Here is a 25,775-nt window from a genome sequence, read left to right on the forward strand (position 1 = left end):
TGCCTTTATTTTCAATTTGATACCATCCTTTACATCCTTAGTTAGTCACGGATAGTGCTCCCTTCTCAAAATCTTTCTTTCTCACCGCAATCTCTGCGCTAGTTTGGCCGATGTCAGGCAAATTGCGCTAAAAAAAAGCAGCGCAACCTAGCGGAAACTCCAGGCCTTAATATACTATTTATTAGAGATTAAACAGCAGCATTTTAGTTTCTCTGATCATTTAATATCAATGCCAAAACAATAAGTATATGAGACAACAGAATATCTGTCAACAACTAATATAATGCACATACAATGCAAAAAACAAAAACATGAATAATTAAACCAGATGCAGCCTGTGAACCTTGAGGAATTGAAGTGCACAACGACTTGCACACAGGTCGTCAATAATTCAAGGATTTGGCTTTAAAACCCCCCCACAGTATTTACTCATTTTCCAAGTTAGACTTTCGACAGGGTTGAACAGCTGCAAAACCTCCTCTGCACAATTCACAAAATGACACTGCCTGGAGCAAGGATCTACACGTTCGCTGTAATATGTACATACACATATATTTGTGTTAAAGTGACTACCTTATTTGCCCATCAGAACCTCTCAATTGACAGTATTCACTCATCATTAGTCTTCAATCTAGTTCAATATTTTAGTTGCAAAATGCTTTGCAGCATCTTACGGTTTTTTCAGCAAGTGACCTCAAGAAGAGTACCAACTTTTGAGGAATGAATCATCAATTTCTCCATCAACACCAATTACAGTGAACCTGTACTCAATACAAACAGAAAAGGAATCACGACATGGGGAAAATGTGCATGTAGCGGAGATGTGAATACCAGTGGCTTGACTAAACCTTTTTTTATGAACATGGAAGGCATGTTGTTGGGTAGAATTGCTTATGAAGGATATAAATTGATGATAATACTATAAATCAGCGAATAAAGCATCCTGAAATACCGATTTAGTTGCCAATCCTTCATGACTTGCCTGCCTCACTAGTGGATGCCTTATACTTTTGCCTTAAAAAAATGCTTCAACACCTGCCACACATTAAAAAAATTAATTTTCAATAAAGGTATCAGTTAAGGGTCATTTAACCTTGAGCAAATCAATAAGCTTGTTTCCCAAACTGATTTTAAATGAAAACAAACATTTTGCAGAAGATAGCAACCAAATTTATTTAATTCTTCCAAAATCATGTTCAGCAATCAACACACAACAAAGTCCTATATGAATTAAAAACAGAAAATGCCAGAAACACTCAGCAGGTCAGGCAGCATCAGTGGAGAGAAGAACAAAGTTAACGTTTCAGGTCGATGACCTATCGTCAGAACTGGAAAAAGTTAGAGATTTAACAGGTTTTAAGCACATGCAGGGGCAAGGAAAGGGGGAGGGAAGGAAAGAACAAAAGGGAAGGTCTGTTATAGGATGGAAGGCAGGAGAGATTAAATAACAAAAGGGATGATGGGGCAAGGAAAAAGGGGGTGGTAATAGGACAAGAAACAAAAAGGGGAGTCTAGAGAAGGTGTAAATGGCAACAGCAGAACCATTACCAACAGCTGCTGTCCGGAAAAACAGGAGCAGAGGTTACGATCTGAAATTGTTGAACTTAATGTTGAGTCCAGAAGGTTGTAAAATATTCAGCATTCTGAAGGGACTGTTTGCTCCGTGACACCCCCGCCCCTTACCATGGCACCTTCCTGTGCAAGCCCAGTAGATGCAACACCTGTACTTTTACCTCCTCCCTTCCCACCATCCAGGGCCCCAAACACTTCTCCTAGGTGAAACAATGACTGACTTGTATTTCTTTCAATTTAGTATACTGTATTCACTGCTCATGATTGGGGTATCCTCCATATTGGGGGACCAAATGCAGATTGGGCGATCGCTTTGCTGAACACCTCAATTCAGTCCGCAAGCGTGACCCTAAGCTTCCGGTCACTTGTCATTTTAATTCTCCGTCTCACTCTGACCTTGGCCTCTTACACTGTTCTAATGACGCTCAACTGAAGCCTGAGGAACAGCATTTCATCTTTTGATTAGGTATGTTACAGCCTTCCAAACATTGAGTTCAACAAATTCAGATCATAACCACTGCTTCCATTTTTTCCAGACAGTGGGTGCTGGTAATGATTCTGCTGTTGCCATTTACCCATCTTTTATTTTTTTTATTTGTCCCATTACCACCCCCTTTTTCATTGCCTCATCATCCCTTTTGTTATTTAATCACTCCTGTCTTCCATCCCATCACAGAATTTCATTTTGTTCTTTCCTTCCCTCACCCCTTTCCTTGCCTCTGTACTTGCTTAAAAGCGGTTACATCTCTAGCCTTTGCCAAATCTGATGGAAGGGTCATCAACCTGAAATGTTAACTCTTTCTCTCTGATATGAGTATTTCCAGCATTTTGTTTTTTTCAGTTTTTCAGCAATGGCAAGAGTAATACACACCACCCTGACCTGGAAATATATCGCCGTTCCTTCATCATTACTGGGTCAAAATCCTGGAACTCCCTCCCTAACAGCACTATGGGAGTACCCTCACCACACGGACTGCAACGGTCCAAGGCGGTGGCTCACCAGCACCTTTTGAAGGGCAATTAGGGATGGGCAATAAATGATGGCCTTGCCAATGACGCCCACATCCCAGGAACGATTTTAAAAAATACAAGACCGGCTAAAACCAGATGTAACACTTTTAAATAAGTAACTACTATTCCTTTACAAAGGCTGTCATCTTCTTCGAATCTCTTCTTGCATTGTCCAGCCTACAGTGTAAGTTCGGCATTTGGTTTCTAAAAACCCAGCTGTGCTGCATGCACACAGTTTCAGATATCACCAGACAAAAATAAAGTAAAAATGAAGTGATCGTTCATTTTCCTCAACAATTTTGGCCACTTTCTAAAGTCTTTCATCTTTTGTCAACAAAAATTGTAAAATTATTTAGGTACAAAAAAGTCCTACTATTAATGTAATAGAAAAGACTTAGAACTTACCTCACAGCTGGTACAGCCCGCAAGGATCTGCTTCACAAATATTTTGTTTCGCAGCCGGTCTTTCCACAGGAAGGCCCCAAATGGATTTGAAACCTCTACTCCATTGAAATCTTGTCTATTCAAATAAACGCAACAAATGTAGATATTTTATAGTCCCCAAATGCCTTTTAAAAAAAGAGAAAAAAGTTGTAAGTTATGAAATCTGAACAGAATCAAGTCACAAAAATTCTCTCTGCTCTACAGATTAAATGTTGATGACGATAACAAAAAGTGCCATTCAATGGCTTCAATCAGTCTACATGCACAAGTACGTGCATGAGTTTGGAAAGGGTGGCAAAGTGCCCAGATCATACAATGGTTCCTTCCAGTTTAAGACTAATCCAGCTTTATTATGTGGCCCAAGGTGGTTAAAATCTTACACATACACACACACACACACACACACTCTTGCTAGTTTTTCTTTTTGTGGAGAAGTGAAGGGAGTTTCCAGTCAGATCACAATGAAGTGGATACTCTATGTCTACCTCCACCCCAGAGTGCAACCATGCAAGTTTGAGAAGTTGAAACTGATATGCTATATACTCCAATTGTATCACAATAATGGCACATTTTTGTCTGGAGGCATTGTATTATTGCTTTTTTTTTTAAAAACACTGGTTATGATACCTTTGGGATGAAATCAGGATCAACTGAAAGAATGAACCCTAGCTCTCCATCAGGTGCTGGATTCACAAGTGATGTGGCTACAAGGAGCTGCTATGTAACTTGATCCTGTTAATAGGTTTAATTCGTTAAAGTTTTAAAATTAAAATGTATGTGTTAGATCCGTGTGTTAATGGAGACACGGAATGCAGGAGTTGATTTAACAAGTGTTTACTGAACAAAGTCTGGAGGTGAACTAACTACACAAGACGCTATGCAGGCTTATATACCCGAGTGGTCACTACTGGTACTACAGTATACAGGGGCTTCAAAAACATAGTTCCTCTTAAAAGGTACATACACTACAGTATGGATTCAGGAGGTTCAGGCTTAACACCAAGTATTGCCTGTGTTTGAATACAGCGAAAAACTATCAATTAAATGTAGTTATGAGGGATTCAGGTTTTAATTGACTTTGTACAAGGATTGAGATGGATACCTGTGTGGTTGACTTTCTCTCATTTGTCAGTTAGTCAGATGCCAGCAGAGAGACTCAGCTACATCTGTGACTCCGTGGTAACATTTTGTCACTTAAGTGAGCGACTGTATTTCGAGAATTATTTTGATGTTCAGCAGTTGCTCATGAAACACATTGTTGTGACATTTTTTAAAAGTATAGAAGCTACTGTAAACATACGCTTTGTATTCAATACTGTTTATTTACCCATTTAAGAAAGAAAGACGAAGAAAGACTAGCATTTTTATACAGCACCTTTCACGGCCGTTGGACATCCCAACAATTACAGCCAATGGAGTACTTTTTTTTTTTTTTTGAAGTGTAGTCACTGTTGTAATGTAGGAAACACAGCAGCCAATTTGCACACAGCAAGTTCCAACAAACAGCAATGTGACAATGACCAGATAATCTGTTTTGTTATGTTGATTGAGGGATAAATATTGGCCAGGACACCAGGCCTGCTCTTCTTTGAAATAGTGCCGTAGGATCGTTTAGCGTCTCAACCAAAGACGGCACTCCCTCAGTACTGCACTGGGAAGGTTAGCCTAGATTTGTGTGCTCAAGTCTCTGGAGTAGGACTTGAACCCACAACCTTCTGACTCAGAGGCGAGGATGCTACAAACTGAGCCACTGGCTGACGCACAATGTAATGTAGAAAAGACTAATTATAGTCTATCTATAATTATTATAAAAATCTTAAGTCTGCATGCACTTCCAGTCAACTTATATTCCATTAAAAATCCCTATGGCCAAGTTTATGGTGGAATGTTGTCATACTTTAATTACACCTTAAGCCTCACTAGTGCCACCACTGGTAGGAGGGTGCAATTACATTGTGGCAGGTTTACATATGTAGTTTCTATTTTATATATATGTATGGACATAGGAATTTATAATACAATTATAAGAATAAGAACTTCAAAATGGCAACAGAATTGTGTCTGCACACCCTGTTCTAATTATCCTCCACATTTTACGAATGACTGCACTTGGTCTCATGTGTAATGCCAACGAAGCTTGACCTGCATTACCTGAGCATCGCTCTGATAGTGTTCATTCATTTGACTACCCAAAATAAGGATGTCACATAACAGCACATGTATTTTCGTCAATCCGGAAAATGGAATTCAATCCTGAGAAGTGAGGGGTAATGCATTCGGGAAGGGTTAACCAGGCAAGGGAATACACAATAAATGGTAGGATATGGAGAAGCGTAGAGGAAGAGGGGCCTTGGAGTGCATGTCCACAGATCCCTAAAGGTAGCAGGACAGGTAGATAAGGTGGTGAAGAAGGCATACGGGATACTTTTCTTTATTAGCCTAGGCACAGAATATAAGAGCAGGGAGGTTATGTTTGAACTGTATAAAACACTAGTTTGACCACAGCTAGAGTACTGTATACAGTTCTAGTCACCACATTACAGGAAAAATGTGATTGCCCTAGAAAGGGTATGGAGGAGATTTACGATTTACAAAGATGTTGCCAGGGCTGGAGAATTTTAACTATGAGGAAAGACTGTATAGGCTGGGGTTGTTTTCTTTGGAGCAGAGATTAAATGGAGGTGCATAAAATTATGAGGGGCCTAGATAGAGTGGATAGGAAGGACCTATTTCCCTTCGCAGAGAGGTCATCAACCAGGGGGTATAGATTTAAAGTAATTGGTAGAAGGATTAGAGGGGAGTTAAGGAGAACTTTTTTCACCCAGAGGGTGCCTGAACTCACTGCCTGAAAAGGGTGGTAGAAGCAGAAACGCTCATCACATTTAAAAAGTACTTGGATGTGCACTTGAAGTGCTGTAACCTACAAGGCTACGGACCAAGAGCAGGGAAGTGGGATTAGGCTGGATTGCTTTCTCGGCCAGCACAAACACGATGGGCCGAATGGCCTCCCTCTGTGCCATAAATTTCTATGATTTTATGATTCAGAATTCAAGGGCTCTCATGTTCTATCCCAACATCTTGCTACATTTACAAATGCTACATATTGGGCAGTTAAAAGGGCTCAAAGAGTTAGCGCCAGCAAGTTTCCTAAGCAGTTTAGGTGAAGGGCCTCTCATCTGTCGTTCTTCCCCCACCTCAAAACTCATCCAGTATCCTAGAAATCTGAAATCCTCCTTTCTACACCATCTTTCAAGTCATTAAATGTAATCCCGAGACAACCATTGTCGAGGTCCTCATTTAAAAAAAAAAATTTAATAGCCAACTCAACGCTCTTTGCAATGATTCTTGCATTTTCGAGTTGTTTTCTAACTAGATGATTTTGTCTCTTGTATCTTAAATCACTTATTGGGAAGTTCCATCTCCCTGTATCTTCAAGAGTGTCTATCCTGGTCTTGAGATCCAGGTCTTGAGATCCAGGCTGAAGATTGTCGGACAGGAGAAATGGTGGAAATGGAATGGCGGCGCGCACAGACGCAGCGGCTTTGCTTCTCCCAGGACGGTGCTATTTACGTTTAATGTTAATGTTATTTGTACTGGACGCATGGGAGCTTGCAAGATCACATTTCGTTGTTCATGTACTTGTGCATTGTACAATGACAATAAAGTTGAATTATTAATTATTATTAGGTAAGCTTTTGCTAATGTGACCAGGAAACGAAAAGCAAACCCTGCTTAAGCAATTGCTTTTAATTACTGGATTTATGCCTTTATGAAACCTCACCAACTTAGAAAGTGATGGCGCACATAAGAAACAAAAGTCATATGGCAAGTCGGCAAACTCCCACTTAACTCCTTGAAAAGGACAAAATAATAAAAAAGATTGCAATTAAGTTCTTTGTATATGTCTTTTAAACTCGTGTTATCTTTCTTTTCGAAGTATTGAATTGATTGGTTGCTTTCTGACGTTTAAAACTGCCTCCTCTGGTTTTTTTTTACTCCACCTCGATTTAAACAAGTTTTGCTTAATCCTGCAAGAGTTTTAAGTATCCTATTAAATTCAAAAGGGAAGTCAAATACAAACTGAACTATGAGTATCACACTGTTCAAGTGTGAATTATCTTGATGAAATTTGTACATGTATTGGGACAGGCCCAGCACAACATCTCTAGCTTCAGCTGGCCACGAAACTCCACATGACTGGGTTTACAGGACAATTACCAAACCAACACTAGTCCAACAAAAAATACTTTTGTCACAGCTTCTATCTGCTCGTCTCCATCCAAAGTGAGCCACAATTTCAGGCTGCTATACTGTCCTTTCTGGGATTTTCTCCAACCACTCCTTTACACGGGTACCCACGAGACAACAGACCATTTGACATTACTACCCAAAACCCTCCCCCTCCCCAAATACGTAGTTGCTCCATAGAGCAGACAAGGATATTGATACAGGGAAAAGAAAAGGCATCATAAGTATCCAGCACCCATCAGACTTCAGACCTTGAGGAATTTCCAGCACTGCCACAATGAGAGTGCGCTCCTTCTCTACCCCTCACTAGATGGTCACCCACTTCCATTCCTCTCCTCGGGTTGTTTGGTAACCACATCCTGCAATGCATATTCAGAAGACCCTTCATCCTCTAATCTAATGGAAATTGTTTCTAAAGTTCACTAGCATCTGTTAGTTACCTGGCTCCCCGAAACTCCATCAGTCAAGTCATGCACAATGCTAGCCTTGCCTCTCCTGCCATACTAATTACTCAATTGTTAACAACCTCTTAATTGACCTTAGTTTGAAAGATCAGCCAAACCTTCATTCACATAGAAACATAGAAGATAGGAGCAGGAGTAGGCCATTCGGCCCCTCGAGCCTGCTCCGCCATTCAATGCGATCATGGCTGATCATCCAAATTCAGTACCCTGTCCCTGCTTTCTCCCCATATCCCTGCTTTCTCCCCATATCCCTTGAGCCTTAAGAAATATATCCAACTCTTTCTTGAATATATTTAATGAATTGGCCTCTACTGCCTTCTGTGGTAGAGAATTCCACAGGTTCACTCTCTGGGTGAAGAAATTCCTCCTCATCTCTGTCCTAAATGGCTTACCCCTTATCCTTAGACTGTGACCCCTGGTTGACCACTGAATTCATTTCAAAATCAAAGATAATCTTACTTGGAATTTGAACTGACTAGCCATACAAATGGCAGCACCAGCAAACAACATGATGCAGATTCAAATACCCAGAGCTTCCAAGCCAAAGGGAGGGAAAGAAAAACAAAACTGTTTAAACTCAATTCCATTATTTTTAAGCATCATCTGCCACTCAACAATAAGGCTCTTACTGGAGAACCACTTTTTAGAATTGTTTTTTGGTGACAATACAGTGCCACGTTACCACACATTAGTTGCTGTGAATGTAACAGTGCACAGGATACATTGTGATAGTGATTAACTAGGTGGACTCTAGGAGTATCAGTAGCAATATATAGTGTACAGCTGTCCCTGTCCACTCTCAGCATCTGGTAGGTTTTGAATGTGCCACCATAGTTTCGGGGGTAATTTAGCTCAAGTGGGGTGAAGTGCATTCTAAACGCTTTGTAGAGGAACAATGTAGGAAATGTAGTGTCAACTTTAATGTTTTTCCAATTGTTTCAGGAGGGGGCATCCAGTAAATGTATACATCAACCATCAGCAATTTATGCTAACCATCAGTGTTTGGACTCATGCATCAAGCTGGGATTGGAGGCAGTCAATATTAATAGGTTGCTTGGAAAGCAGGACTGCAGGCCTTCAACCATTTTGGGATATGCCGAACCGTTGTTGAAGCAAATAAACCTTCACATAAAAAGATAATTTCAGAAGGAGAATGTTCCCTGGTGTGAATGCATCAACTACCTGTCACTACAATTCTGCAACTGTATATTTAGCATTGTTTGAAAGTAAAATAGGATGTGTAACTGGGGTGATGAGTTACACTTCGTTTTTAAAAAAATCTCATTTAAGATCTTACAATTCGCATGAATGTGTTTTGGAACTTTGAAAGCCATTTTCTGTTTGTTAATACAAACTCACAAATGACATCCTGTGATTGTAACAAAGGTAAACTATCCCTCCTTGTCCTGTCTGCAGCCTTTGACATGTTGGCCATTCCATTGCCTCTCCACCATCGTCCAGCTGGGTGGGACTACACTCGCCTGGTTCCATTCTCATCTATCTAATCGTAACCAGAGAATCACCTGCAATGGCTTCTCTTCCCACTCCCGCATCGATCTAACCTTGGCCCCCTCCCATGTCTCATCTACATGCTGCCCCTTGGCGACATCATCTGAAATCACCGTCAGTTTCCACATGTACGCTGAAGACACCCAGCTCTACCTCGCCACCACTTCTCTTGACCCCGCCACGGTCTCGAAATTGTCAGACTACCTGTCCGACATCCAGTACTGGATGAGCAGAAGCTTCCTCCAACAAGATATTGGGAAGACCAAAGCCATTGTCTTCAATCCCTGCCACAAACTCTGTTCCCTAGCCACTGACTCCATCCCTCTCCCTAACATCTGTCGGGGGCTGAACCACACCATTCGCAACCTTGGTGTCATACTTGACCCTGAAATGAGCATCTGACCACAGGTCTGTGCCATAACGAAGACCACCTATTTCAACCTCCGGAACATCGTCCAACTCCACCCCTGCCTCAGCTCATCTGCTGCTGAAACCCTCATCGATGTCTTTGTTACCTCTAGACTGGGCTATTCCAACGCATAATAACAGAAAATGCTGGAAAAACTCAGCAGACCAGGCAACATCCGTGGAGAGAAATTAGAGTCAACGTTTCGGGTCAAAACCCTTTATCAAGACTAAAGAGGCACAGGGAATGAAATAGATTAAGAGGCCGGGCTGGGAGAGAACAAAAGAGAAGAGACATTAAGAGGTATTCAAAACGAGAGGAGATGGTGATAGGACTAGGAGACAAAAGACAGCTCTAGATTAGGTGTGAAATGCGCTGGCATTCCCTTTGGTTCTCCCCCAGCCCGGCCTCTTAATCTATTTCATTCCCTGTGCCTTTTTAGTCTTGATAAAGGGTTTTGACCCAAAACGTTGACTCTAATTTCTCTCCACGGATGTTGCCTGGCCGGCTGAGTTTTTCCAGCATTTTCTGTTGTTATTTTGGATTTCCAGCATCTGCAGTATTTTACTATCGTACTACAGGTAGACTATCCTTTATCCGAAAACCTCGGGACCAGCCGAGTTTCGGATAAAGGAGAATTTCGGATTTCGGAAGGTGGGTCGGCGGGGGGGGGGTCGTGCGCACGACTTACGCTGACGCTCAGCGTAAGTCAGTCGGGGCCGGCGGGGTCCGCGGGGGGGGGGGGGGTGGTCGGCGGTTGTCGGGGTCGGCGGTTGTCGGGGTCCGCGGGGGGGGGGGGGGTGGGGGGGGGAAATCGGCGGTTGTCAGGGCCGGCGGGGTCCGCGGTTGTCGGGGCCGGCGGGGTCCGCGGGGGGTCGTGCGCACGACTTACCCTTTATCCGAACTTCCGAAACCGGAACCCTCTAAAAACCCGAAGGTTTTTTCGTTCGTACGCACGACTTACGCTGAACGAAAAAACCTTCGGTTTTTAGAGGGTTTCGGTTTTCGGAAGTCCGGATAAAGGGTAGTCTACCTGTATTCCAACGCATTCCTGGCTGGCCGCCCACATTCTACCCTCCATAAAGTTGAGGTCATCCAAAACTCGGCTGTCCATGTCTTAACTCACGCTAAGTCCCGTTCACCAATCACCCCTATGCTCACTGACATTGGCTCTCATTAAGCAACGTCTTGATTTTAAAATTCTCATCCTGGTTTTCAAATCCCTCCAGAGCCTCGACTCTCCCCATCTCTTTAATCTCCTCCAGCCCCAGCGTGTAGCTTTGTGTGTTCAGCATCTGATAACGTTGCAAGGACAGGGGTTGATCAGAAACCCTCCTCACTGTATTTAATTTAGTAGATATGCCACAAGCCACATCAGCCTCCTAACCTTCAGAAAGTGATAGAATAATCAGACACCAACAGATGATGGCTTAGCTTTAAACTATGGAACAAGTTTATAAAAAAGTTAAATACAGTCGAGTCTATTATAATTTTGTCCAATCTGATAGGGTGTAACATTACACATACTGTAACAATGGCAAACTTTCCTTATAAACACTTCCAGACTGATTTTAAGGCATTTACAATATCAAGGATAAGAAAAAGTGAAAATCCAAAATCCTAACCTTAATTTCACTGTAATAAATCAATTATTTTGGACAGTTTTATCTTCAAAATTGAACGATGAACAGCCAACATTTTTTTTTTTTTAATGGTGAAACAAGTCACGAGATGAGCATTGCATATAATATTGAATATCAGAATCACAAGACAGGCTGCTGGAGTCAGGGATCAGGAGCAACGTCATCTTCAAAATTCTCGTTACTCACTAATTCAATTATTTAATTGGGACTCAGAACTTCAAATGGAGGTTTGGGTGATCAAAGACTCATCAAGTGCAATATAGTCAGAATGAAAATCAGCATGATCAATCCTGCTTGAAGTCGCTCCCAAATGCTCTGCAACTCAGGGTCCCCTTCAAATCTTAGAGCTCCACAAAATTCTCATCTTTACTGAAAAGCAGTTTGCAATGTTGCTGAGAGTCACAAGATCCCAACTTCTAGCAACAAAACTGGCATCCAGTAAACTGACCAAGAATTCAGCCATGGCTTCATAAGCAACTAGCCTTTAAGCCATAAATTTCAGAAAGTGACCCTTAAAAAGGTCGATAACTCCAGCATCCATTGGCTGAAGCTTAGAAGTGGTATTCTTTGGGAGACCACCAAGTTCTACGTTCATTGTCAAAAATTTCAGGATGCACGGGGCAGTTTCACATATTTGGCACACTTCTATGCTGAGCTTGAAATTTTCTGTCCAGAGATCAAATGCACTTCTCAATAATCATAGGTCATCCAAGATCACTGATTGAAATAGTAGCCCAGAATTTGCAGTGGGTAATAACAGCAAACTAACAGCGTTTACAGTTATTACCCCCTTTGAAACTGACCGCAACTTCAGGATGTAGTGCATGCGCATCTAAATATGGAAATCCTGAAGTTGCGGTCAGTCATTAACTGCTCCAACACTGGCTGCGCGGAGGTCTTACCCCACCCACACCCACCCCATAGTTAGCAATCAGTTTAGTGAAATCAGTGAAAATGAAAACTTGGGCTTTTCCGCAGTAATATCGCTGTTAAATATCCCATTAAAGTTAGGCCTTGTAGGATTAGGTGTAACTGGCGTTTTAACAGCATATTGACTGCTAAACGTTATGGCCCTGAAACACTAATTTTAATTGTGGAGTATTAAATTTCTCCATTATAATAAAAATACAGTAAAGAATCTTAAATAAAATTATATTCCACAGAAGTGACAATTTTTTGTAATGTTTATTCATATTTATTTCAGTTTTACCTTTTCTCCCATGTGAGAGCCCAAACCTTTGTTTTGCTCTTGAACATTAAAAAGTCTGAATAAAAGCAATTTCTTCCCTGGCTGTGAGAATTCTGCATTGTAATTGGCTGTTTAGACAGCTTGTTGACATCACAGCAGGTTCTGCTATGGGATTCCCACTACACTACACTGATCTCAAATGTACGTCAAGAAAGGCAAACTTCCGTCATAGCTATTGCAAGATCTTTGTGGGCAGCTTTCTTCGGGCCAGCGGCGAACAACTTTGCTTCGCCACTGACCGCAAATTCCGGGCCAATGCCTCCACGGAAGCAACAAATTTTTTTTTGAAACATCTTTGCCGCTGACCTTTACTGATGGACGGAAGAGGAAGATTTTCCGAACTGTCCATATTGGCGCGCTCCTGGCTCTGTTCCCCGCCAATGCACTTGTGGCTGTGAAAGGTGCCAGTCCCCCTTGAAGAAGCTTCCAGGAAAGTCTTGCTTCATTGAGGTTGAATGAGTTATGGCATGAACTTATTTTCCCCATCACTTGATCCTTTCCAAGTTGACTTATGAGAGATTGCCAATTCTGATTTCCTCTGTAATTTTGATGGCTTTCAATAAAATTTGTTCTGAAATTCCAGTGAGATTTTTATCACAAAATTGAGATGAACGATCAGTTCATTTGTTTGCTTATTTTTAGATGAAGGACTAATAAATATTGAGAGGGGGCCGGATATTCCGATGCCTACGGGTGTGTACACACCCCGTAGGGACATCGGAAATGCCGGTTTCAGGCATGCGAAGCTCATGCACTGAAAACCAGCATTTCTGACTGTCAAGAATCCTCTCGTCAGATCGGACGCCTGCCCTGGAGAAGGACCTCTGTGGGTGGATAGTTCCACTTTCTGCAGAACCTCCACCCGCAGAAAACCCTTAGAAATCTTACGCCTGGTAAAAGCAGGCGTACGGCCTGCTTTTACCAGCATAAGATTTGAATTTTTTTTTTTATATATATATATATATATATATATATATATATATATATAAATGACAAGGTCAAAAGATGAATGTGTTAAGGTTTTTAGTGTTAGCTTGTCTTAGGTCGTATTCTCAGCTTTACGTCAGAAGATTGTGGGTTCAAACCCCACTCGAGACTTGTGCACATAATCTAGGGCTGACACTTCAGTGCAGAACTGCATTGACAGAGGTGCTGTCTTTCAAATGAGCCATTAAAGCAAGGCTTTGGTCTGTTCAGGTGGACATAAAATATTCTATTGTGTGTTTCCAAAGAGAACAGAGAGTTCTCCCAGTGCCTTGGTCAACATTTCTCTCTCCACTCCCAGTGCCTTGGTCAACACTGCTCCCGCAACAATAAACCAAAACAAATTAACTGATCATTCATCTCATTGCTTTTTGTAGCACCTTGTTTCTGCAATTGGCTACTGTGTTAGACTACAAAACAGAAGTGACTGTAATTAGAAATAATTAATTGCTTGCAAACCACTTTGCAATGTCCATTGACATGAAAACCACTATATAAATGAGAGCCGTCATCTGTCTTTAACTGAAAATGTTTGAAATCAATAGCAGGCTGATTTCTTTCCTCGCTTTTTAGATGCTAAAAAAACAGGTTAATGTTCCGAGAAGACCCTTTATTAGAAGTTAAATCAGCATAACTTGAATTCAGGTAACCGCAGATGTTATTCTGGGCTACTATGGATCTGATAGAGGCAAAGATGCAATAGTGAACAGGTTTTGTCTTATGAATATAGAATACACTCCCAGTTGAGCACATTTTTAGGTGCATGTTGTAAAAGTTTCAGTCCCAAAACTGACATCTCAGATCTCTGGTTAAATAACTGCTGTAAAGTAACATATCCTAGAAGGATTAGATAATTTAAATATGAACAGAATTATATTAGACTCTAAAATGCCAGAAAATACATCAAATAAATCAAGTGCTCAAAATCAACATTTTCTAAAAATGATATGCTCCACCACACTCCCCTCTCCAAACATTATAAATCTTGCAACTTTGTGGCTCACATTCTCCTTCAGGAAGCTTTTTTAAAAATAAAATGTATTTAAGGCCATTTCCCCTTGCAATAAATAGAATATTGAGTATGCCTGCAGTTTAAGTTATAAAAGGCCATGGGATTGTCCACTGTGATTCTCCCATTCATCCGTGAGAACCTTCATGTATTCAAGATTGATTTTGAGCCATTGGTCAATTTTGTTTGCAATCTTCCTGGTTGGAATGCATAGCAAGTTCTCCAAATAATTTATATCTCAGACTTCAACGACCAACACAGAGAACCTGCTGCTAACAGGGTCAGCTGTGGCTCAGTTGGTCACACACACTCCTCCAAGTCAGAAGGTTGTGGGTTCAAGTCCAACTCCAGGGGCTTGAGCACATAAAGCTAGGCGGACACTCCAGTACAGTGCTGAGGGAGTGCTGTACAATCGGAGGTGCCATCTTTCAGGTGAGACGTTAAACCGAGGTCCCGTCTGCTCTCAGGTGGAAGTAAAAGATCCCATGGCACTATTTCGAAGAAGAGCAGGGGAGTTATCCCTGGTTTCCTGGCCAATATTTATCCCTCAAAATCAACATAACAAAAACAGTTTATCTGGTCATTATCACACTGCTGTTTGTGGGAGCTTGCTGAGCGCAAATTAGCTGCCACGTTTCCCACATTACAACAGTGACTAGACGCCAAAAGTACGTGCTGTAAAGCACTTTGAGACGTCCGGTGATCATGAAAGGTGCTATATAAATGCAAGTCTTTCTTTTAACAGAGACCATGGGGCAGATAATTCCCCTGAATGGATTTGGGATTCTCATGGAAAAGGGGGGCGCTGATAATATAGTGCTATGGAACCATTTATGGGGGTACTCGAGAAATCTCCCAATTTCCAATATGGCCAGGCCACACAACTCAGCACTCCACTGTGGCACCGGTATCTAATCTAAGTAAACACTCTTCTTAATCCATACCTCCCAGCCAGTGACAATGGGCCAAGAATGGGAAACAAATTCTAAAATATTTCTCCTGGTTCAACCATATGCAGAAAACAGTGGTCTCAGATTGGACAACTTCCCAGTGTCTAAATGACTTGATTTGAGGACGGTAACTGTCCAACAGCTTGTCCACTTTGGGTCATTCAATGGAGAACCCAGAAAGTAGTGTTCATATTTGGTTCAACTGCATGATTGGTGATCTTTTTGTATTCTATGCAACAAGGGTAGATCTTGAATACCCAGATGATACGCAAAATTATGCCTCTCCATCACGATGCTACTATTCCACCTCTCAATGGGTGGAGTTACATGTACTAAATGCATAGTTTAAAAGTCAGAAATTATATGTTTCATTTCTACCCACCAAATCATCTGCATTTCACTGGCATATAAGGAGAAGTTGAGCACTTACATAGAAACATAGAAGATAGGAACAGGAGTAGGCCATTCGGCCCTTCGAGCCTGCTCCGCCATTCAACGAGATCATGGCTGATCATCCAAACCCTAGCACCCGGTCCCTACACCGACAGCCATCCCACCCAAGCCCTATCCCCGTAACCCCACGTATTTAATCCCCCCTAACACTAAGGGCCAATTTTTATCATGGCCAATCAACCTAACCCGCACATCTTTGGACTGTGGGAGGAAACCGGAGCAAACCCACGCAAACACGGCGAGAATGTGCAAACTCCACACAGACAGTCACCCGAGGCCGGATTTCAACCCGGGTCCCTGGCGCTGTGAGGCAACAGTGCTAACCACTATGCCACTTAACCCAGATTGTTTGGAGTGGGGGTGGCGAGATGAGAAGGAAAAATCTAAATGTGGGAGGGAGATATATTATCTCTAAACAAACATTTTGCCATCAACTGACCCAACAGGGCAAATACTATTACAATAGCAAAATACCGCAGGTGCTGGAAATCTGAAATAACAGAAAACACTGGAAACACTCAGCAGGCCAGGCAGCATCCGTGGAGAGAAAAACAGTTAACGTTTCAGGTCGAAGACCTTTCGTCAGAACTGGAAAAAAAGCAGGAAATGGAACAGATTTTAAGGCAAGTTTAGGGGATGAAAGAACAAAAGGGAAGATCTGTGAGAAGGTGGAAGGCAGGAGAAGTAGAGAGGCAATAAGAGATACTCAAGGCAAGAGGTGGTGGTAATGGGACAGGTAAAGGATTGCTCTAGATGAAGTGTGAATTGCGCTGGCAGAATGAAAGACAGCTGCCATGCGGGAGGGAAGAAAAAAGGCACAAACAAAAAGTGTGGATAAAAAATATATATACAATAGGGGCCGAGGTAATGATCTGAAATTGTTGAACTCTATGTTGAGTCCAGAGGCTGTAAAGTGCCTAATTGAAAGAGGAGCTGCTGTTACTCAAGCGTACGCTGAGCTTCCATGCAACAATGCAAGAGGCCGAGGACGGTGAGGTCTCAGTGGGTATGGAGCGGTGAATTAAAGTGACAGGCCACCGGAAGCTCGGGGTCCCCCTTACGGACTGAACGGAGGTGTTCCGCAAAGCAGTCACCCAATCTGTGTTTGATCTCCCCAATTTAGAGGAGACCGCATCGTGAGCAGCGAATACAGTATACTAAATTGCAAGAAGTACAAGTAAATTGCTGTTTCACCTGGAAGGGTTGTTTGGGGCCCTGGACAGTGGGAAGGGGGTGGGGTGGGGAGGTTTAAGGGCAGGTGTTGCATCTTCTGTGCTTGCACGAGCAGGTGCTGGGCAAAGGGGAAGGGGTGCTGGGGGGTGCTAAAGGGGTGGACTAGGGTGTCGCGGAGGCAGCGGTCCCTGCGGAGTGCTGAAAGGGGAGGTGGTGAGGGGAAGAAGCGTTTGGTGGTGGGATCACGCTGGAGGTGGCGGAAATGGCGGAGGATGATCCGTTGAATGTGGAGGCTGGTGGGGTGAAAGGTAAGGACAAAGGGAACTCTATCGTGGTTTCGGGAGGGAGGGGCAGGGGTGAGGGCAGAAGTGCGGGAGATAGAATGGACACGGTCGAGGGCCATGTCAACCACAGTAGAGGGGAATCCTCGGTTGAGGAAAAAGGAAGACAAGTCGGAAGCACTGGTATGGAAGGTGGCATCGTCAGAGCAGATGTGGTGGAGACAGAGAAACTGGGAGAATGGAATAGAATCCTTACAGGAGGCGGGGTGGGAGGAAGTGTAGTCCAGGTAGCTGTGGGAGTCAGTGGGCTTGTAATCTCACCCTTGGTATACTCCCCACTGGAGTGGAGCTAATTTACAGAACAAACAGGAAACTGTTCAACCTCCGTCGCCTCCAGTCCAGATCCAAGGTCATCCCATCCTCTGTCGTCGAATTACAGTATGCAGGCGACGCTTGCATCTGCGCTCACCCGGCGGTCAAACTCCAAACCATCGTCAACACCGTCACCGAAGCGTACAAGAGCATGGGCCTTACACTAAACATCCATAAGACAAATGTCCTCTACGAACCTGCCCCCGCCACACAGTACTGCCCCCCAATTATCAAAATCCACGACAAGGCCTTGGACAACGTGGACCACTTTCCATACCTCGGGAACCCGTCATCAAGGGCAGACGTCGACGACGAAGTCCAACACCGCCTTCAGTGTGCCAGTGCAGCCTTCGGTCGCCTGAGGAAGAGTGTGTTCGAGGACCAGGACCCCAAACCCGGCACTAAGCTCATGGTCTACAGAGCAGCAGTGATACCCGCCCTGCTGTATGCCTCAGAGACATGGACCATGTACAGCAGGCACCTCAAAGCACTGGAGAGGTACCAACGCTGCCTCCGCAAGATCCTGCAAATCCATTGGCAGGATAGGCACACCAACGTCCGTGTTCTTGCTCAGGCCAACATCCCCAGCATCGAAGCTTTGACCACGCTCGATCAGCTCCGATGGACGGGTCACATTGTCTGCATGCGCGATACGAGACTCCCAAAACAAGCGCTCTACTCGGAGCTCCGGCACAGCACGAGAGCCCCAGGTGGGCAGAGGAAACGCTTCAAGGACACCCTCAAAAGCCTCCTTGAAAAAGTGTAACATCCGCACCGACACCTGGGAATCCCTGGCCCAAGACCGCACAAAGTGGAGGAGAAGCATCCGGGAAGGCGCCTAACACCTCAAGTCTCTTCGCTGGGAGCAAGCGCAGGCAGCGCACGTCAACCCAAGCACCCCACCCACCCTCTGCCCCACCTGTGACAGAGACTGTAGGTCTCGCATTGGACTAATCAATCACCTGCAAACTCATTTTTAATGTGGAAGCAAGTCATCCTCGGTTCCGAGGGACTGCCTAAGAAGAAGTGAATGTTTGTCAATAACCTATCCCCAGAGATGGAGACGGAGAAATCGAGGAAAAGAAGTCGGAGATGGACCATGTGAAGATGAGGGAAGGGTGGAAATTGGAAGCGTGGAAATTGGAAGCAAAGTGAATGAAATTGTCTAGTTCAGGGCGAGAGCAGGAAACGGCACCGATACAGTCATCAATGTACCAGAAAAAGAGGTGAGGGAGGGGACCCGAGTAGGACTGGAACAAAGAGTGTTCCACATATCCCATGAAAAGGCAGGCATAGCTAGGACCCTTGCGGGTACCCATAGCGACACCTTTGACTTGGAGGAAGTGAGTGGAGTTAAAGGAGAAGTTGTTCAACGCGAGAACAAATTCAGCCAGGTGGAGGAGGGTGGATGTGGACTGGTTGGGCCTCCGTTCAAGGAAGAAGCAGAGCGCCCTCAGGCCATCCTGGTGGGGGATGGAGGTGTAGAGGGATTGTACACCCATAGTATAAAGGAGGCGGTTGGGGCCAGGAAAGTGGAAACTGTTAAAGTGGCGGAGGGTGTCGGAAGTGTCGCGGATGTAGGTGGGAAAAGACTGGACAAGGAGAAAAAAAGTCGAGATAGGAAGAGATAAGTTCCGTGGGGCAAGAGCAGGCTGAAACAATGGGTCTACCAGGGCAAACCTGTTTGTGGATCTTGGGAAGGAGGTAGAAGCAGGCTGTGCCGGGTTGGGGAACTATGAGGTTGGCGGCTGTGGGGGGAAGATCTCCAGAGAAGATGAGGTCAGTGACAGTCTTGGAAACGGTGGCTTGATGTTCTGTAGCGGGGTCATGGTCCAGGCGGAGGTAGGAGGTGGTGTCAAAGAGTTGGCGTTCAGCTTCCGCTAGGTAGAGGTCGGTTCGCCAAACAACAACAGCACCACCCTTGTCAGCAGGTTTAATGACAATGTCGGGGTTGGATCTGAGAGAATGGAGTGCTGCAAGTTCAGAGGGAGGTAGGTTGGAGTGAGTGAGTGAGGGGAGCAGAGAAATGGAGACGGCCGATGTCACGGCGGCAGTTTGCAATGAAAAGATCTAGAGAGGGCAAGAGGCCAGAGGGAGGGGGGTCCAGGTAGAATGAGAATTCTCAAAGCGGGAGAAAGGGTCAACCGTGTAGCAGGGGGGCGGGGGGGGGGGGACTCCTGGCCAAAAGTGGGCACGGAGATGAAGGCAGCGGCAAATACTATGGTCAGGACTTAGTGCGGAGGATTGAGTTTCGATATGAAATTGGATCCTCTCATACAGTGGAATTATGCACCGAATATTAGGTGGGGTCAAGATTTTTTCCTGAGTACTTAATTAATCTGCATTAACCGAGTACTGCCTGTTGACCACGGTTAAATTAAAAGGCACCTAATTAGGCCAAGTCAAAATTGCCACTTCCATAAATACAAAAGCTTGGTTGCTCGACTTCCAAAGTTGAGGACTTTTTCCACTTTGGCTTCGATAAAGAACGACCATCATTACAAGGCAAAACAATAGCGATTGCACAATCAAATGGAAAAAAAAAGGAATTATTTCCATTGGGTTTATGGCTTATTTTCTAACAGAGCAATGTACATGGCTATAATGGCAGGAGATAAATAATTCAAGGTTAAGGTTTATATGCTATAGGAAAGGGAAAGCCACTTTAGAACATAACATAATAGGAGCAGGAATAGGCCACTTGGCCCCTCGAGCCTGCTCCGCCATTCAATAAGATCATGGCTGATCTAGGGCTCAAAGCTACTTCCCAGCCCGCTCCCCATAACCATTCACTCCCTTATCTAGCAAAAATTTGTCTATCTCCACTTTAAATGTATTTAATGACCCAGCCTCCACAGCTCTCTGGGGCAGAGAATTCCACAAATTTACGACCCTCAAAGAAGTTCCTCCTCATAAGAACATAAGAAATAGGAGCAGGAGTAGGCCAATCGGCCCCTCGAGCCTGCTCCGCCATTCAATAATGGCTGATCTGATCCTAACCGCCAATCCACTATCACCGAACCATCTCCTGAATCTAACAGAATTAGACACACGAAATAGGAGCAGGATCAGGCTACACGGCCCCTGGGCCCGCTCCGCTACCCACAGGGCCATGACCGATCCAAACCTAGACTCATGTCCAAATTCCTGCCCGCTCCCCGTAACCCTTAATTCCCTTTACTTCTAGGAAACTGTCCATTTCGGTTTTAAATTTATGTAATGATGTAGCTTCTACAGCTTTTTGGGGCAGCATATTCCATGGACCTACCACCCTCTGAGTGACGTAGTTCCTCCTCGTCTCAGTTTTGAAAGAGCAGCCCCTTATTCTAAGACTATGCCCCCTAGTTCTAGTTTCACCCATCATCGGGAACATCCTCCCCGCAGCCACCCGATCCAACCCCTTCACAATCTTATATGTTTCAATAAGATTGCTGCTCATTCTTCTGAACTCCAATGAGTAGAGTCCCAATCTACTCAACCTCTCCTCATATGTCCATCCCCTCATCTCAGTTCTAAAAGGGCAACCCTTTATTCTGAGACTGTGCCCCCGAGTTCTAGATTTCCCCATGAGGGGAAACATCCGCTCTGCATCTACCCTGTCGAGCCCCCTCAGTATCTTATATGTTTCGATAAGATCACCTCTCATTCTTCTAAATTCCAGTGAGTATAGGCCCAGCTTGCTCAACCTTTCCTTCGAAGTCAAACCCCTCATCGCTGGAATTAACCTAGTGAATCGTCTCTGAACTGCCTCCAATGCAAGTATATCCGTCCTTAAATAAGGAGACCAAAACTGTACACCAGTACTCTGTGGTCTCACCAATACCCTGTACAGTTGTAGCAGGACTTCCCTGCTTTAATACTCCAACCCCCTTGAAATAAAGGCCAACATTCCATTTACCTTTTTGATTACTTTCTGTACCTGCACGCTTACTTTGTGTTTCATGCAAAAGGACCCCCAGGTCCCTCTGAACTGTAGCATTTTGTAATCTCTCCATTTAAATAATAGTTTGCTTTTTTATTTTTCCTGCCAAAGTGGATAACCTCGCACTTTCCCACATTATACTCCATCTGCCAAATGTTTGCCCACTCACTTAGTCTGTCTATATCCCTTTGCAGGTTCTTTGCGTCCTCTGCACAACTTGCTTTCCCACCCATCTTTGTATCATCTGCAAACTTGGCTACATTACACTCGATCCCTTCATTCAAGTCATTAATGTAGATTGTAAATAGTTGAGGCCCCAGCACCGATCATTGTGGCATCCCACTAGTTACCGTTTCCCAACCAGAAAATGACCCATTTATCCCGACACTCTACTTTCTGTTAGTTAGCCAATTCTCTATCCATGCTAATATATTACCCCCAACTCCGTGAGCTCTTATCTTATGCAGTAACCTTTTATGTGGCACCTTATCGAATACCTTCTGGAAATCCAAATACACCACATCCACTGGCTCACCCTTGTCCACCCTGCTTGTTACATCCTCAAAGAACTCCAGCAAATTTGTTAAACATGATTTCCCTTTCATAAAACCATGCTGACTCTGCTTGACTGCAGTATGATTTTCTAAATGCCCTGTTACTGTTTCCTTAATGAAGGACTCCAGCATTTTCCCCAACGACAGATGTTAGGCTAACTGGTCTATAGTTTCCTGCTTTTTGTCTCCCTCCTTTCTTAAATAGGGGTGTTACATTAGCGGTTTTCCAATCTGCTGGGACCTCTGCAGAGTCATGGGAATTTTGGCATATTGCAACCAATGCATCCACTATCTCTGCAGCCACTTCTTTTAAGACCCTGCGATGCAGGCCATCTGGTCCAGGGGACTTGCCGTCTTTTAGTCCCATTAGTCCACCGAGTACTATTTCCTTAGTGATAGTCTTCAGTTCCCCCCTCCCTGTGGCCCCTGATTATTCATTATTGGGATGTTGTTAGTGTCTTCTGAAGTGAAGACAGATGCAAAATATTTGTTCAGAGTCTCTGCCATTTCCCCGTTCCCCATTAGTAATTCCCGAGTCTCATCCTCTAAGGGACCAACGTTTACTTTAGCTACCCTCTTCCTTTTTATATACCTATAGAAGCTCTTGCCATCTTACTCTCATAATTCATCATCTCTCTTTTTTAGTCATCCTTTGCTGGTTTTTAAAAATTTCCCAATCCTCTGGTCTCCCACCAATCTTGGCAACATTGTATGCCTTCGTTTTCAATTTGATACCATCCTTTACTTCCTTAGTTAGCCACGGATGGTGCTCCCTTCGTTTCAAATCTATCTTTCTCACTGGAATATATTTTTGTTGAGAGTTTGGAAATATCTCCTTAAATGTCCGCCACTGCATTTCAACTTTCTTACCCTTTAACTTGTTTTTCCAGGCCACTTTAGCCAGTTCTGCCCTCATGCCATTAAAATTGCTTGTGTTTAAAATCAGGACACTGGTTTGGGATACAACTTTCTCACCCTCCAACTGAATTTGAAATTCAACCATGCTATGATCACTCTTTCCTAGAGGATCCTTTATTAATTATGTCTCATTACATAGTACCAGATCCAAGATAGCCTGCTCCCTGGTTGGTTCCATTACATGCTGCTGTAGGAAAACATCCTGGATGTACTCTATGAACTCCTCCTCCAGGCTACCATGGCCAATTTGATTCGTCCAATCAATATGGAGATTAAAATCACCCATGATTATTACTGTACCTTTTTTTAAACAGGCCTCCATCATTTGTTGATTTATACTCTGTCCAACAGCATTGCTACTGTTCGGGGGGGGGGGGGGGGCGGGCCTGTAGACGATGCCCACCAGAGACTTTTCCCCCTTATTTATTTTTTTATCTCCACCCAATCCGATTCTACATCTTGATCTTCTGAGCCAATATAATTTCTCACCACTGCACTGATCCCATCTTTTACCAACAAAGCCACCTCACCTCCCTTTCCTTTCTGCCTATCCTTCCGAAATATCATACACCCTGGAATATTCAGTTCCCAGCCCTGGTCGCCTTGCAACCACGTCTCTAATGGCGATCACATCATACCCATTTGTATCTATTTGTGCCATCAACTCATTTATCTTTATCTGAATGCACGCAGCATTCGTAAATAGAGCTTTTAACTGTCTTTTTACCATTTTTCCTAATTTTGGCCTTTTTTTCCTGTTACACTTCTGTCCCTTCCTGTCACACTCTGGTTATTATTTCCCCCATCTCTAGCCTGCTCTATTGCTTTCTCATTTCCTTTTTATTTTCCAGCTCACCTGGGCCCTCCCCCCCACTATTTAATTTAAAGCCCTCTCTATAGCCCTAGTTATTCGATTTGCCTTAATTTCCTTTAAACAGTAGGTGTCCTGGTGATTTTTCCTGGTTGCGCAAATACATCTCCCTTGATAGCTCAGGAAGTGTACTGAGTGAACAGCTAAGCTAAAAAGACCACGAAGGTCGGAGGTTCAAGCTCCAGTCTATTAGCTGATCTCAGCCAGGCCAGCAATGAATGCAGTACAGATAGCCTCAGCACCCGAGGTCCAATAAGAGGAGTTAGGGCTCCCTTCTTGATTGTCATCCAAAGTCCACTGTGTTTGTTTGAACAGGAGCAGGATTGGGCTAAGCTGCGAGGCCCTCAATTAAACTGCCTGTTGATTTTCACGTCCGGGGCCCCCAGTTGGGAAAGGTACAAGAGGATGGTCCCCCAGCAGAAAAGTCCCCTGCTACTGGACTCCATATCCACCCCATCCACCACAGGTTGCAGTACATACTGTGTACAAGATGCACTACGGCAACTTGCCACGCTTACTTTGACACCACCCAGCTCAGCTAACTCTACAACCGCAAGGACTAAAACAGCAAGGTTACGGGATCATCACCCCAAGTCACACATCACCCTAACTGGTCAGTGTTTCATAAGAACATAAGAAATAGGAGCAGGAGTAGGCCAATTGGCCCCTCGAGCCTGCTCCGCCATTCAATAAGATCATGGCTGATCTGATCCTAACCGCCAATCCACTATGACAGGACTATCTCCTGAATCTAACAGCATTAGACACACGAAAACAGGAGCAGGATCAGGCTACACGGCCCCTGGGCCCGCTCCGCTACCCACAGGGCCATGACCTATCCGAACCTAGACTCATGTCCAAATTCCTGCCCGCTCCCCGTAACCCTTAATTCCCTTTTCTACTAGGAAACTGTCTATTTCTGTTTTAAATTTATGTAATGATGTAGCTTCGACAGCTTTTTGGGGCAGCATATTCCATGGACCTACCACCCTCTGAGTGAAGTAGTTCCTCCTCATCTCAGTTTTGAAAGAGCAGCCCCTTATTCTAAGACTATGCCCCCTAGTTCTAGTTTCACCCATCATTGGGAACATCTTCCCCGCATCCACCCGATCCAACCCCTTCATAATCTTATATGTTTCAATAAGATCGCCTCTCATTCTTCTGAACTCCAATGAGTAGAGTCCCAATCTACTCAACCTTTCCTCATATGTCCATCCCCTCATCCCCGGGATTAATCGAGTGAACCTTCTTTGTACTGACTCGAGAGCAAGTATGTCCTTTCTTAAGTATGGACACCAAAACTGTATGCAGTATTCCAGGTGCGGTCTCACCAATACCTTGTACAACTGAAGCAATACCTCCCTATTTTTATATTCTATCCCCCTAGCAATGAAAGCCAACATTCCATTGGCCTTCTTAATCACTTGCTGCACCTGCATACTAACCTTTTGAGTTTCGTGCACCAGGACCCCCAGATCCCTTTGTACTTCAGTACTTTCCAGTTTCTTGCCATTAAGATAATAACTTGCTCTACGATTTTTCCTGCCAAAGTGCATAACCTCACACTTTCCAGTATTGTATTCCATCTGCCAAATCTCTGCCCACTTACTTAGCCTGTCTATGTCCCCTTGCAGGTTTTTTATGTCCTCCTCACTCACTACTTTCCCTCCCATCTTAGTATCATCCGCAAACTTTGACGTGTTACACTCGGTCCCCTCCTCCAAATCGTTAATATAGATTGT

General features: G+C 43.9%; 1 protein-coding gene across 1 annotated transcript in view; it reads right to left on the bottom strand.

Annotated features, from left to right (window-relative positions):
* The window catches only part of kank1a (KN motif and ankyrin repeat domains 1a), a 350,207-nt gene that overhangs the window by 237,414 nt on the left and 87,018 nt on the right, over positions 1–25,775 (bottom strand). Inside the window, exon 2 of the mRNA XM_085984893.1 lies at positions 2,989–3,152. The gene's annotated coding sequence lies outside the window, so the exon portion shown is untranslated. The remainder of the gene's footprint in view (positions 1–2,988; positions 3,153–25,775) is intronic.

This window comes from Somniosus microcephalus, chromosome 1 (genome assembly GCF_052327205.1).
Source record: "Somniosus microcephalus isolate GS21.2 chromosome 1, FLI_Smic_1.0, whole genome shotgun sequence".
NCBI classification, from domain to species: Eukaryota; Metazoa; Chordata; class Chondrichthyes; order Squaliformes; family Somniosidae; genus Somniosus; species Somniosus microcephalus.